This window comes from Protopterus annectens, chromosome 7.part0, assembly GCF_019279795.1.
Source record: "Protopterus annectens isolate FY-2018-M chromosome 7.part0, PAN1.0, whole genome shotgun sequence".
Lineage (NCBI taxonomy): Eukaryota > Metazoa > Chordata > Ceratodontiformes > Protopteridae > Protopterus > Protopterus annectens.
Window position 1 is genome coordinate 1,328,324,313 of NC_056739.1, and position 13,321 is coordinate 1,328,337,633.

The 13,321-nt window shown below is 39.7% G+C and overlaps 2 protein-coding genes across 4 annotated transcripts in view; both read left to right on the forward strand.

Annotated features, from left to right (window-relative positions):
• The window catches only part of LOC122807037 (cell surface hyaluronidase-like), a 615,869-nt gene that overhangs the window by 433,885 nt on the left and 168,663 nt on the right, over positions 1–13,321 (forward strand). The gene's annotated exons all lie outside the window — the stretch shown is intronic.
• Positions 12,583–13,321, forward strand: part of LOC122807038 (cell migration inducing hyaluronidase 1) — a 378,711-nt gene continuing 377,972 nt past the window's right edge. The window contains exon 1 of one of the 2 annotated variants that reach the window (XM_044077939.1): positions 12,583–12,691. The gene's annotated coding sequence lies outside the window, so the exon portion shown is untranslated. Of the gene's footprint in view, positions 12,696–13,321 lie in introns of both variants that reach the window. The other variant, XM_044077938.1, reaches the window with a different exon arrangement.

Genomic DNA, 13,321 nt, shown 5'->3' on the forward strand with positions numbered 1-13,321 from the left:
GAAACCTAGGGAGAGGATTGTATAACTTTTTTTCAGCAGAGTTGTTACACTAAGATGATTTGTGTGTGTGTGTGTGTGGGGGGGAGTGAGGGGCTGTGGTTGTAACAGTTTTATTTTATCTTTGTCCAGAATTCTTCTACTAAGAGGATGAGGAAGGAAGGCTTGTTTGTAATTAATGTCCAGATTTGATGTAGTTTTTTTATCTAGTCTTGCATAAGAATATTCAATATTGCATTTTTGTTTTGTGTGCAATTGTGCTGAAATATTGGTAGTGGGGGGATAGTGGCTGTGAGAATGCTGCAGAATATACAGATGTTTTAATGTATACCAATGCAAACCCTGTTATGCTAGTATGTTTTGTGTCTACCGGCAATGTTTACAACTATGCCTGTTGCTACACTTTTGTTCTATGATACTTTTTTGCTCTGTCCAGAATTATTGTGCTGAGAGGTTGGGAGGGGAGTTAGTAGCTGTGAGAATGTTGCAGAATGTACAGCTGCTGTTTTAATGTATACAAATGCAAACCCTGTTATACTAGTATTGTGTACACCGGCAGCATTTACAACTATCCCTGATGGGTATGCCTTTGTTCTATGATAATTTTTTGCTTTGTCTAGAGTTACTGTGCTGACAGGTTGGTAGGGGTATTACAGTCTGTGAGAATGTTGTGCAATATTCAGATGTTATTCCAGAATCTATATTTGCTGATAAGCACATTGTTTTTTATGTTATGCCTTTGTGTTTTTATTTTACTTTCACTTCATCCAGATGTATTGTGCTGAGATACTGGGGGGTAAGGGCTGTGACAATTCTGCAGAATGTACTGATGTCTTAATGCGTGCCAGTGCAACCCCTGTTCTACTATCGAAGTTGATCAGAGCAAAGTTTCAAACTATCCCTGATGTTATGCCTTTGTTCTACATTTTCTTTTTTTTTTTTTTTTTTGGGCTTTGTCTGGAATTGTTAAGCTGTGAGGTTAGAAGAGAGGTGTAGGAGCTGTGAGAATGTTGCACAATGTTTAGATGTTTGACCTGTATTTTTGGTCTGTTAGTCATCAAAAATGTGAATTCACACAATGCATGCTACTGGAAAAATCTGTTATTCAACCATCCTACCATCTTTATTAGTTCATAACCACAATGTTTTAAACCCCCTAATGTTACGTCCTTGTCTTTTTTTTTTTTTTTTTTTTTGTACCTCCTCTAGAATTGTGCTGAGACTTTTGTGGGGACTATGAGAGTTCTGCAGAATGTACTGATTATTGTAATGAATGCTAATGCAATCCCTGTTATTCTAATATTTTTCTAAGTTTATCATAGCAATGTTTGTAACTATCCTTGATATTACACCTTTGTTCTGCAGTTATTTTAAGCTTTGGAATTATACTGAGAGGTTAGGAGGTTGGTAGGGGCTGTGAGAATGTTGCACAATGTCCAGATGTTTGTTAGTTTTGGTGACACATTTATTCTAGAAACTTTCTAGGTTTATTACAGCAATATGTAAAATGTATTCCTATTGTTCAGGCTTTGTCCCAATGTATTGCACTAATAAGTTTTGTGTGTGTGTGTGTGTGTGTGTGTGTGTGTGTGTGTAAAATGCCCTAATTAGGGATAGCAGGTGGTTAATTTGCTAACGCTCAAACCCTGTCCCTTAGTTACAGGAAACAAAAGGCTGAATCCTTTACCCCAACCACCAAGCTGCCAAAAAACTGAGTTTCAGGTACATTTCTCAAAGAATTGAGTTTCAGGTACATTTCTCAAGGAATTGTGTTTCAAGTACATTTTTCAATGAATTGTGAGCTACAAGGGAAGAGAAGTTTAGTGCTGCTCATACTAAGTCTGTTTAGAATATGCAACTGTTTTGTTTAGCAAATGCTATCACTACTGTGCTATAGAATTAAAAAATTATTGTCAGTAGCACAACAGGTAGCATACTTGCTTTTGATGCAGAAGGCTGTGAGTTCTACTTCCAAAGCGTGTAGATTGATTGCTGATACTGTGTTGTACTTAAAGGGGTGGCGAGCTGCATCCTGAGTCTGTTCTCCTTTGGATGAGATGCATATTTCTATTGCAATATTAACAGTTTACCATTTTTTTAATTTAACTTAGACAATTTATTTTTCAATTGCAGCAGCAGGGTTGGCATTGGGTCAAGTGGTGCCCTAGGCAAAAGGGCTACACAGTGCTCCCTCCTCACAACACCTGGTGCCCCATCCTGGTCCATTTACATCATCTAGTTTACTGGAAAAGTGTCCCTGCTAGAGCAGTTCCCTAGGCGGCTGCCTAGTTGGCATATGCCTATGGCCCACTATGGGCAGCAGGTACTGAATTTATAAACGAAACACTGAAATATAAAGTTGTTTGCTAGCAGCAACCTCTTCATTACTTACTCAGATGACTTTTACTTCCACAGAGATTGTGCATATTGACTGATATTAGTGGATTATAATGACAGAAGTTTCAGTGGCCTTTTATGGTCGAAATGTTCTGAAGTGAGTAGTTTTGTTGTCACTGGGTCATACATTTTCTTGTATTGCTTTATTTTATTTTATTTATTTATTTTATTTTACATTTGTTAACCGGGCTAGTCTAACTGGATATATTTCCATTTTCAGTAGAGGCCCGGGGAGAAAAGCTCCAGTAGTAGACAAATTGATTATAAAATTTGAAACAAAAATACAAGTGATGCAAATCATAGTTGATACATAGTAAATGAAAGTAGTTAAGTAAAGATACTAGAAGAAGTGAATCCAAAAATGGAGATAAAAGATGACATGTACATTAATATAAAAGTTACAAATATTATGTGCTAAATTAATTACACAAAAAAGTGAGAAAAGGGTCTGAACAAATAATGAGAATGAGTGTTTTGTGATCAGCAACAGTATAAAGTCCAGCAGTCTGCTCCATTGTGTTCACCAGTTCATTTCTGCTTCAAAAAGTATGCAAAGTGTTTGCAATATATAGAAAGAGGCGCAAATAAAAGTTAGCAAAACCAGATGGTTAGTCAGGGTTATAAGTTAGTAAAAGCAGGGTTATAAGGTAGAAAAAGCAGAAGGTTAGTCAGGGTTACTGCGGGGGCATAACCAGTGTGTTTTAAGGTGTTTTTTGAGGTTTTGTTTAAAGAGAGGCAAGGAAGTAAGTGATGTAAGATCGTTGGGGAGTAGGTTCCAGTTTTTCCCACTGCATTAGAAAACAGGGAATCACCAGTTGTGTTGTTAGTCTTGGTTATGTTAGCTAGAGGTTTACTAGAAGAGCGTAGGGAGTTTAGATTTTTATAGGGGATTATGAGATTGGATAGTACAGGAGTGCTATTAGGTTGATAAAATATCTTATGGGCAATGGTTAGTTGGGAGATATTCAGATGGTTTTCAAGTTCAATCCACCCTAGCTGCATTAGATTTAAACAGTGGTGAGTTCTAAAGGGATTGCCAGTGGCAAATCTGGCGATGCTGTTGTAGGCATGTGCTAGTTTGACAAGATTATTTTTTTTGAGGTTAGTGTATATGGGACAGGCATATAGAAGAGTTGAAATTAAATGGGAGTGTGCAATTTTGGTTCTGGCTATTGGAGTTAGGAAACTTTTGATTCGATACTGTTAACAGTTTTTATGGTATTATTTAAGTGGATATCAAACGTAAGATTATTGTCAATAGTTATTCCTAACAATTTGGTGGTAGAGTCGGGGTATATGGTAGTGTGATTATTGGAGATGATAGAGAAATCTATAGGGGGGACTTGCTAGTGGGTGTAAAGAGAAGGAGCTTGGTTTTTTTAGCATTACGAAGGAGGCAACGTTTTGTAAACCATGTATCAACTGTATTGAAAACATTTTGAGTCAGAGACTGTAGCTCAGATGTGGAACTTGCTGAGCATATTAATGTTGAATCATCTGCATATTGAATGCAGGTGGCTTGTGGGATTGCTACATGGAGGTCATTGATAAAAAGGGAAAAAAGAAGTGGGCCTAGAATGGACCCTTGAGGGACTCCAAGGGTGACTGGTAGAAGGGATGATATATTATTTTCCCAGAGAACTGCTTGTTGTCTATTGGTTAGGTAGGACATGAAACATTTAATAGCCAGAGAGTCAAAGGAATAGGATTCAAGAATGTTGATAAGAAGGGTATGGTTTACCATGTCAAAAGCTTTTGAGAGGTCAATAAAGAGTGCAAATGAGGGGTTATTGTTGTTTCTATTTCTATTTATGACATCTGTAAAGGATAACAAGGCAGTAGTGGTGCTATGTGCTGGCCTAAAATCATGCTGGCACTTAGCTATTGTGTTATTTTGAGTTAAATTGTTTAAAAGTTGCTGGTGAACACATTTTTCCATGATTTTTGCTAAGGGTGATAAAAGAGCTATTGGTCGGTAGTTAGAGTAATCATTTGAGTTACCACCTTTGTGAAGGGGGATAATGTGGGAGATTTTCCAGATGTCTGGAACTTTCCTTCTTTAATGGTTCTATTTATGAGGATGGATATGGGATAGGAAATTACTGCTGCTTTTTGGAGGTATTCAGAAGGTAGCTGGTCGGCAAAAGGAGTACATGGCTTAAGCTTACTGAAAAAAATGTTCAAAAAATACAAATTTAAAACACACTCTAACAAGTGGTGCCGTGTTATACAAGGAATATAATTTAATACAATCAGTAAGATAAATCAAAGAGCACATGCATGTATGCAGGGTCCTAAAATGTGTGCAAGGGACCTATAGTTTGAAAACGGCCCAAAAGCAAACTTTTTCCACCATTGGACAAATGTGGGTTTCATTGCCATTTCAGTGAATGTGAGTTTCAAGGCCAGAGAAGTTTACTGTTAATGTTAAATCTGTTTTCATTGTGAGACTGTATTGCTTTGTTTAGCAAATGTCTATTAGTGTTTGTGCTATAAAATTTGTAATAAAAGTTTTAAATTAAATCCAGATATTTGTAATCATTGTAGCAGTAAAGAATAAAATAGTATGCACACTGAGAGGTTTCAATAGTATTTATGGTAACTGGGGAGAAATAGCCAAGTAATGGGACACTGGAATGGCTGTGGGGGGATGTTGTGTATGTAGGGGCCCAGCCATTACCTTCTCTAGGGCCCCATTTGACCATGATCTGGCTCTGGGTACCAGAGGAAATGCGAGTTATTTTCAAAAATATTATGAATATATGTTATTTGCTAATAAATATATTAATAACTTGTACCAGAATGTGTTTATATAGGTTCATAGGTATGTACTAGGCTAATGGCCCTGGAGCCTTTACAAACCTAGCCCATAGAAGTGCCCTGGCATCATGCCGCCTGATGTTAGTTCCCAGTGCCTCTATCAAGTAGAGCCACTGGAGTGATCCCTGGGGTGAACTTTCTATTTCCCATCCACTCATCAAGATTTCTATTGAAGAGTGCTAGTGAGGTGCTCTGCTTGACATGTATGGGAAGTCTGTTCCTGAGCATGGGCAGTCTCTGGGTTATGAACCTGTCCCTTCAGCATGTTCTGTTGATTGTGGCAATGAGGTTGAGGTATCTGGAGTGTGTGGTGCGGACGGATTGGGATTTCTTTAGACGTAGCATTTCTAACAGAGCTGGGTCAGACATGGCTTTGTAAGTCAAGCATAGATCACCTCTTAGTAGACGATATGAGACAGAGAATAGCTGAAGTTTTTTTGAGTCTGTCAATGTAGGACATGTGTTTAAAGACTAGGATCCTCTTTGTGAGGTACTTTTGTGGTCTTTCCAGCTGTTGCATGTGTCTAGTGAGGTACAAGTCAAATGGGGCATTATACTCTGATTGACCTAATGAGGGAAGAGTAGAGAGAGGTTTTGACCTCTTTCTTCCTGGGTGCAAAACCCTTGTTAATGAGATGTGCCACATAGCAGGACTTTCCGACCACAGTGGCAATGTGGTGGCCAAAGGAGAGGTTGCTGTCAACCTGTGTCCCCAGATCTCTTATAATGTCTTCAGTGTTCAGTGGGCTCCCATTGATGTGGTAATTAGTAGGAAATTAGTTTTTTTTCCCCAAAGGGGATGATGACGCAGATTTTGGCATTAAGCTTAAGGTCATGGTTTTGACACCAGTTATTGGTCTCAATAAGGCCTTTCTGTAGGATGTCTACATCACTTTGGGAGTTAATAATGGCTCTCAGCTTGCAGTCATCTACAAACTTGTTCAGCTAGACTCCCTCTGTGTTGGCCTGGACTTCTGAGGAGTAGATGCCAAACAGGAAAGGACCGAGGACCGATCCTTGTGGGACTCCACTCATGACTGGTTGGCAGTCTGACTTGGAGTCCCCTACTTTCACACCATGAGTTCTATCTATGAGCCAGTTTGCAACCCACCTAGTGATATAGGGGTTGATGCCTAGTTTGGTGAGTTTATCAATAATTCCTGAGTAGGGAATGGTATCAAAGGCCTTGGCCAGATCAAGGTAGACTGTATGAACTGCCTTGCCCTCCTCCACAGTTCTGGTGACTGACTCAAAGAAGTCACCTAGGTTGAACAGGCATGATCTACCTTTCACAAAACCAAACTGTGTGGGATCTAGAGTTTGGAGATTCCCTATATCCTTGTTAATTAGGCCCATGATGATGTGCTCTGTAGCCTTACATATCAGACTTGTCAGGCTAATGGAGCGGTAATTCCCAGGGTCTGTAGTCACTCCCCCTTTATGGAGAGGGATGACTGTAGCAGTCCTCCATTCAGTAGGGACAAAGCCTGATGTGAGGCTGTGATTGAACAGGGCACACAGATGTGGTGCCAGTTCACTTTGTACATCATGTAGAACACATCCAGGGATATTTTCAGGTCCCATGGAAGCTGTATTCTTGGCCTTGGACAATACAGATTTAACCTGTGCTGCAGTAATGCTGGGTGCCTGGCATTTCTCTGGTATTGTGATTAGTCCTTTGGGGGGAGAGAGGGGTAGATTTGGCACTGAATCTGTTGGCCAGTATGTTGGCAATATCTGTTGGCTCAGTATAGGAGGTACCAATGTGCAGTAACTCAGAGTAAACCTGGGTATTGCCTTGAAGATACTTGATATAACTATAGAAAGCTTTGTGGTTGTTTTTAATGTCTGCCACAATTCTGCCTTCATAGCTGGCTTTAGAGGTTTTGATGAGGGATCTCAACTTTTTGTTGTGGCTAAAAAGGGAATTTTTCCAGTCTTGGGACTTTACCTTTTTCTGCAACAGTTTCTTTCTTCTGTTGTAGAGTTTATTAATGGCAGGGGACCACCAGATTGGCTTCCTTTTTTTGGAGGAGAACATCTTGGTTCTGTTGGGTATGACTAGTTCCATGCATTTATGCACATGTTCATACAGTGCATTCATGTATGATTCAGCAGTCATGCATCTATTTTCCATTGACATGCGTGCCGTGAAGTTAGCCACCTCTGTATTTAGGAACCCAAAGTCAGCTTTGGAGAAGTTTTTCATGGTGGTTACCTTTGCGGAGGGTGTGGGTGAGATGTGGATTATCATGGTGATTAGTTTGTGGTCAGATCCAACCAGGGAGGAATTGACTATTGGTGTAGAGCAGCAGTCGCCCATGTTAGTAATAACCAGGTCAAGGATGTTGCTTCCTCTAGTGGGGGTAAGAATGAGCTGATCCAAGGCTTTGGAATTGATGAATTCCAGGAAGCAATGGGACAGTGTATTGGTGCATGAGTAGTTTTACCAGTTGATGGAGGGGTAGTTGAAGTCACCTAGTATGAGAGTGTTGGGTTGGACCCTAATAGTTTCCAGGGTGCTTAGGAATGTGGAGTGAGAGTCTTGGGACATGATTTGGGACCTATAGCAAGCTACAACCTAAATCACTGTCTTACTCCATGTTAGTTGTACCTGTAGTATCTCAGATGTGTTATACTGGGCTACCAGTCTGGAGGTGTGCATATCCTTTATGAATATGGAGATACCACTGCCTTTGGAGCTTCGGTCCAAGTTCTGGGGCCAAAAGGTGTGGAATGAATATAGCCTGGTAGTGCAGGGGTGCTTTCTGCTGCTTTAAACCATGTCTCCGTTACAGCACAAATGTTGATGTTCTCCATTTTGAGGAGTGCTTCGAGCAAGTGCATCTTCAGATTTAGACTTCTAGCATTGAGCAGCATGACCCGCAGATTGCATTTATTTATAGCTGTTACAGTGGAAATTTGGTCTTTGGAACATCACCTAAAAAAGGCACTATAGGGGTGGCAAGAGCCTTAACCAGTATCCGGAAACCCAGGGGTGACAGATGCAAGTCATCTCTGGCAAAGCATCGAGGTCTGTCAATCATGTCATCCCAAGCAGGCACATACTGGATCACCTTAGAATAACACCAGAAACCTAGCCAATTATTGAAGTCAATCATTTTCTGCTTGTACTGTGGTATCATTCTGGGTGATGGTAGGATGCTGCTCAGGAATAGGGTTATACCTGTTTGGGCCACATAATCCAAGAGCTCCTCCATGTCTCTTTTCATGTAGTCCAGGGAGGTGCATCTCAGGTCATTCACATCCACGTGGACAGTGACAGAGTCATGGTATTCTATTGTATGAAATGAAAGCATACACAGTGCTGGAAAATGATGGACTGATCGTTGGTGTCTATCTCTGTTTTTGCAGTTATTTACATTTGCATTTTTTTGTCCATTAAATATGCAGTTCTGTAGCAATAAATGAGTATTTTGGGCAGCTTAGGCAGGATGTATGTGAAAGCAGTTGATCACTTGCACAGTGACACAGCATCTCTCATTTTCATCTCACAGCACTTGGTTCTCTAGTAAGGTTCTTCACAGCGACTTCTTCTGTGTGGCGTCTGCATATTCACCCTGTCTTTTTGCAGGTTTTGGCCAGGTGATTGCATTTCTACAAACTCCCCAAAAACATGCCATGTAGGTAAGAGTATGGTGTGTGTGTGTGTGTGTGTATTTTTATCTGTCTTTTGATAGATGTGGCTTTCCAGGGGCAATGTCAGTATGCGTGTGACTGTGTAAAGTTATATTACTGATTTTATCAGTAGACACACACTACTGGGGGCTAAGTCTTCTGGAAAGCCATAGAAACACAGATAACACAGCATCTAGACCATCAGAGCTTCTGTGGCCCTGCTACCCCAACACCACCAGCTGTATAAGGGTTTTTTTTTCACACATACCTAGTAGGAGGTCTCCATCTTCAGCACATTCACTGGGCTTTGTCTAGTCTAAAATCAATCCTTTTCTAAGGTGCTCACATTAAGTTGCTATAGCTTATATGAAAGCTGCGGTGAGTGTGGTCATTATTTCTTTAACTTTCCTCACAATTATGTATTAGAGATTTGTAAAAGTTGACTATTGCTTGTTTAGTGGCTGTATAGTGTTCAGGAGAAAGAAACCGCAGGACGCTTTTTTCCCTTTTCTCACAGTTAAACATCAGAAGTATACAGGATGCTTGCTTTTGAGGGCAAATGTAAGAAGGAATGCTGTGTGTGTATATACATCTGATCAAAATAAAATATGTTAGATGAAGGAGGTCCTAGAATACTGGGTTGTTCATAAGCAAGCATCACACCTGAGGAATCTATGTGAAACAAAGTATATGGACTTGGATTTTAGTCTGTGTGGTGAGGAAACTTTGCTGTGTTTTAAGGATGTTAAGTGTTTAGTGGAGTACATGCTGAACTGGGCATTATATTCAGTGATCGAACTAATAAGGGAGGGATAATGTGGTACTACAACATCATTAGAACATGGTGGATAAGTTGTTTAAGGCTAAAGGATTTTCTAACCACCACAGATGCAAGGGGTTATCAATACAAGCAGCCAAGTGTCTGATGACTGATCCAGATTTAAGCAGATTGTTACATGTAGGTTTTCTCCATTGCCAACAGTGTCTGTGAAATATTTTATTCTAACAACGCATCCTGTGTATTTAAAGCATATGCTGCTAAACATTTTTATTACTTGTGAAATCATAATCAAAACAAAACATGCTATTATTCATGTAATGGTTATTTGACTTGTAAACCTGAATACCTTGAAAAGATGAAAAGGAAGACACTGAAGGTTTTTAGATTTAACAGAGACAAATCCAAGATAAAACTTTAACAGCATTGTTAATAAAAGCTGATGAAATATTTAGAAAATATTTACATGGAAATATCTGTTTTAGTAACATCATATACTGCGTAAGATTGCTACAGTTACTGAAGCGAGTATTTGCTATTTGGGATATTTTCATAACATCTACTTTTTTATTTGCTTTGTTACCTTTACTTAATTGAACTTCGCTTAAGTAAAAGTAACAAAGCAAATAAAAAAAGTAGATGTTATGAAAATATCCCAAAGAGCAAATACTGGCTTCAGTAAACTTCACTGAAGCCGTGGTGGTACGGCGGTAGCATTGTTACCTCACAGCAAGAGGTTCTCGCGTTCAATTCTCAGCTGGGCTTGGGAGTGCCTTTTGTGAGGAGTCTGCATGTCCTCCCCGTGGTTGGGTAGCATTCGAAAGACATGCGTGTGTAAATGGGCGTGCCTTAGTTGAAGGTTGAGCATCGAGCTGGCACCTCAGCGTTTCATAAAAATCTACTGCCAATCATTAGCGGACCAGAGTTCCGCTGTGGCGACCCCTTACCGGGAAAAGCCGAAAGACAAACAACAACTTAACTGAATTTCACTGTTTCCACATATATCATTATTTACTTACAAAAAAAAAAAAAACAATTACTTAAATTTGTGTCATAGGTTATAAGCAATGCATATGCCAGCTATGCCATGGAATGAGACTATGACTTAGCATGGGCATCCAATTTATCTTTCAGGCATGCATTGAAAAAACTTGTGCTATTTGTAAATGTGCTGCACTGGAAATCCACAGCAAAATCATGTGCAACTGAAAATGTATTGCTGTCTTTTCACACGTAATGCCAGAACATCTTAAGCTGATCTTTCCACATTCCCCAAACCAGGTGTCCCACTTTCCCACTCCCACATTGGTAGTCAATTAACCAGACTATGACTCCCCCCCCCCCCCTTTGCAGATTCCTGAATCTGCCACTGATCTTTACAGTTATTGACTCCTTTAACTTCAGAAAATGCACATTAATTCATTATACCTTATTCTGTCAACTATGCAGGCTAATGCTACCAATATTTGAAAAGTATCCTGGATTTGGGGCTTTTGTCCCAAATTATTTCTGAATTTGTCCCTGATTATGGAGTTAAGGGGTTGATGGGTATGGGAAATATGTAGAATCAGTTCAGAAACTGCAGTTAATTCATTTGTCTTTTAGGAGCAATCTTTTTTTCTTGCCTTGTACAACCAACACTTATGTTATTCTCTTCATAAATTATTTTTGTCGTTACTTTTTTTTTATCAAATATCTTCTAATACTCTAACTTAGGCAATTCCATTGTAGAAGATGCCAGGAGACCCAGCTGATATTGCTGTATAGAACAATAATTTTGTAGCTGAAAAAAATTAGTGTTATCACACAACGGACAATCCTCATATTTTATAAAAGTTAGCTTTTATTTTGGCAACGAGGTGCACCAATTGCAGCTTGCCTTGCAACATTGCACTGCATTTTGCACATTTCCATTAAATAGGTCCAGCAAACTGTAAAATACTTTTAATTTGCGAATATTAATGGTGAATTTGTATTTTCTATTAATAGTTATCCTGACTTTCAACTCTAGCTTTTTCCTTACTTTCGTGATGACTGTATATTTTACACAAAACAGTTGTTGTAAGAGCACAACTCCCGAAGCCAGTTAGACCCCTTTCTTCAATAGTAGTTGACAACTCTTAGGAAAGACAACATATCAACATGAATATTTAATGGGCAGGTTTTCAGAGAATTAGTCACATATATAGAATCGTTCGGATACGTCGCTTTGTAATAAACTATTTCAATTATCTTCTTGGCTCTACTCAGATAAGCATGTTAAGCATAACAAAAAAAAAAAACGAAAATCCTTAAGTGACAGCCTACTACTTCTCCGCGAAGTTGAACAGTGCCTCCATTACTTGGTACTTATTGTAACTTGGTAAGAACTTCCACAAGAGGGATTTTAATTTCAGTTCCTCCACTCCACTCTCTCATCAGCGCGCTGTACAGTTAACTGTGGACTGCATCCGATTCTTCAAAAATATAACCACGGAGACGACTGGCACGCGTACTCCTAATTCCCCGGCAACCTGCCAAACCCCCTTTATTAAACGCCGCTTAAGATAAAGAATGTTGAGTATGTCAACGTCACTTTCAGGGGCGGTCCTGGGCGGGAAGAAGGGGCGCACGAGGAGAGGGGTATCTCTGAGTCAGCTGTTGTAAACAGTGCAATGCCTTGCGGTCAGGAGTATGAGTGCAGTCTGTCGCCGGTGTATATATATAGGAGGCCGGCAGCGCTGCATCAGTCAGTTCCCAATTTTCAAGTCCTCGGGTACACTTCTGTGTTGCGACGTTCACCGTTTTTAACAATTGCGTATCTCACTGCTGATACAGAAAAATCGACGTATTCTTATAGACCCCGCTGAAGGTGTAGGTTATGGGGGTTGCTGGTGCACCTGAAAACCTCGTTTGACTACAAGCCGGTACACGGCTGGCACAGTATCGTCGGGTCCCTTTGCATAAGGCAGTACTTTTGGGGAGAGAGAACAATTCCTTGGTCACTGTACCGCCAGACAACCTCAGCTTTGTGGTGGCTGCTTCAAGTTGACACGCATTTCCATTCCGATAGCACAGTCGGTAGGTAAGAAGCAAAGTGCTGCATGTAAACTTCTGTCATGTTACCACTAAACTTCACACGTTAATAACGTCAGTATTGTATTTGCAGGAAAGTGTGTGTAATGCTCTGCCACTATACTTAAAATACTCGAGTTTGATCTTTTTTCGCCTAGTAACAGAAAAATGACAGTAATGCAATATTCTACCGGAGAGCATGGTAGAAAAATATTACAACTTTTTTTCAATGAAAACACTTGGAGAATTGTTGTAGTAGTGGTAGCCGAGTCGAGAAAATGCAATTTTAGAATGATATTGCTGTTGCTAATTTTAGAACTGAGATCTGGTACCTAGAGTAGGTGGTACTTGAAAATACTATCCAGCGTTTCAGTTTCTGAATAGTGCTTGATTTTAGACCATCATCAGCTTGCTGTTTGTAGATGTTGCACTTGAAAAAAATGGTTCAGGCACCTGAGTTTGTCAGAAAATGCTAAGATGTTTTAAACTGTTTCATTATCGAATCAAAACTCAACTTGTAGACAGGAAATTGTGTAAAAACATTGTACTCACTGTTTGGCAACAACCATTCAGTCTAGCTACGTGTTTGCACTTAAGACTTTGTTGGGCCAAATGATGTTAAGTTGCCATTCACAT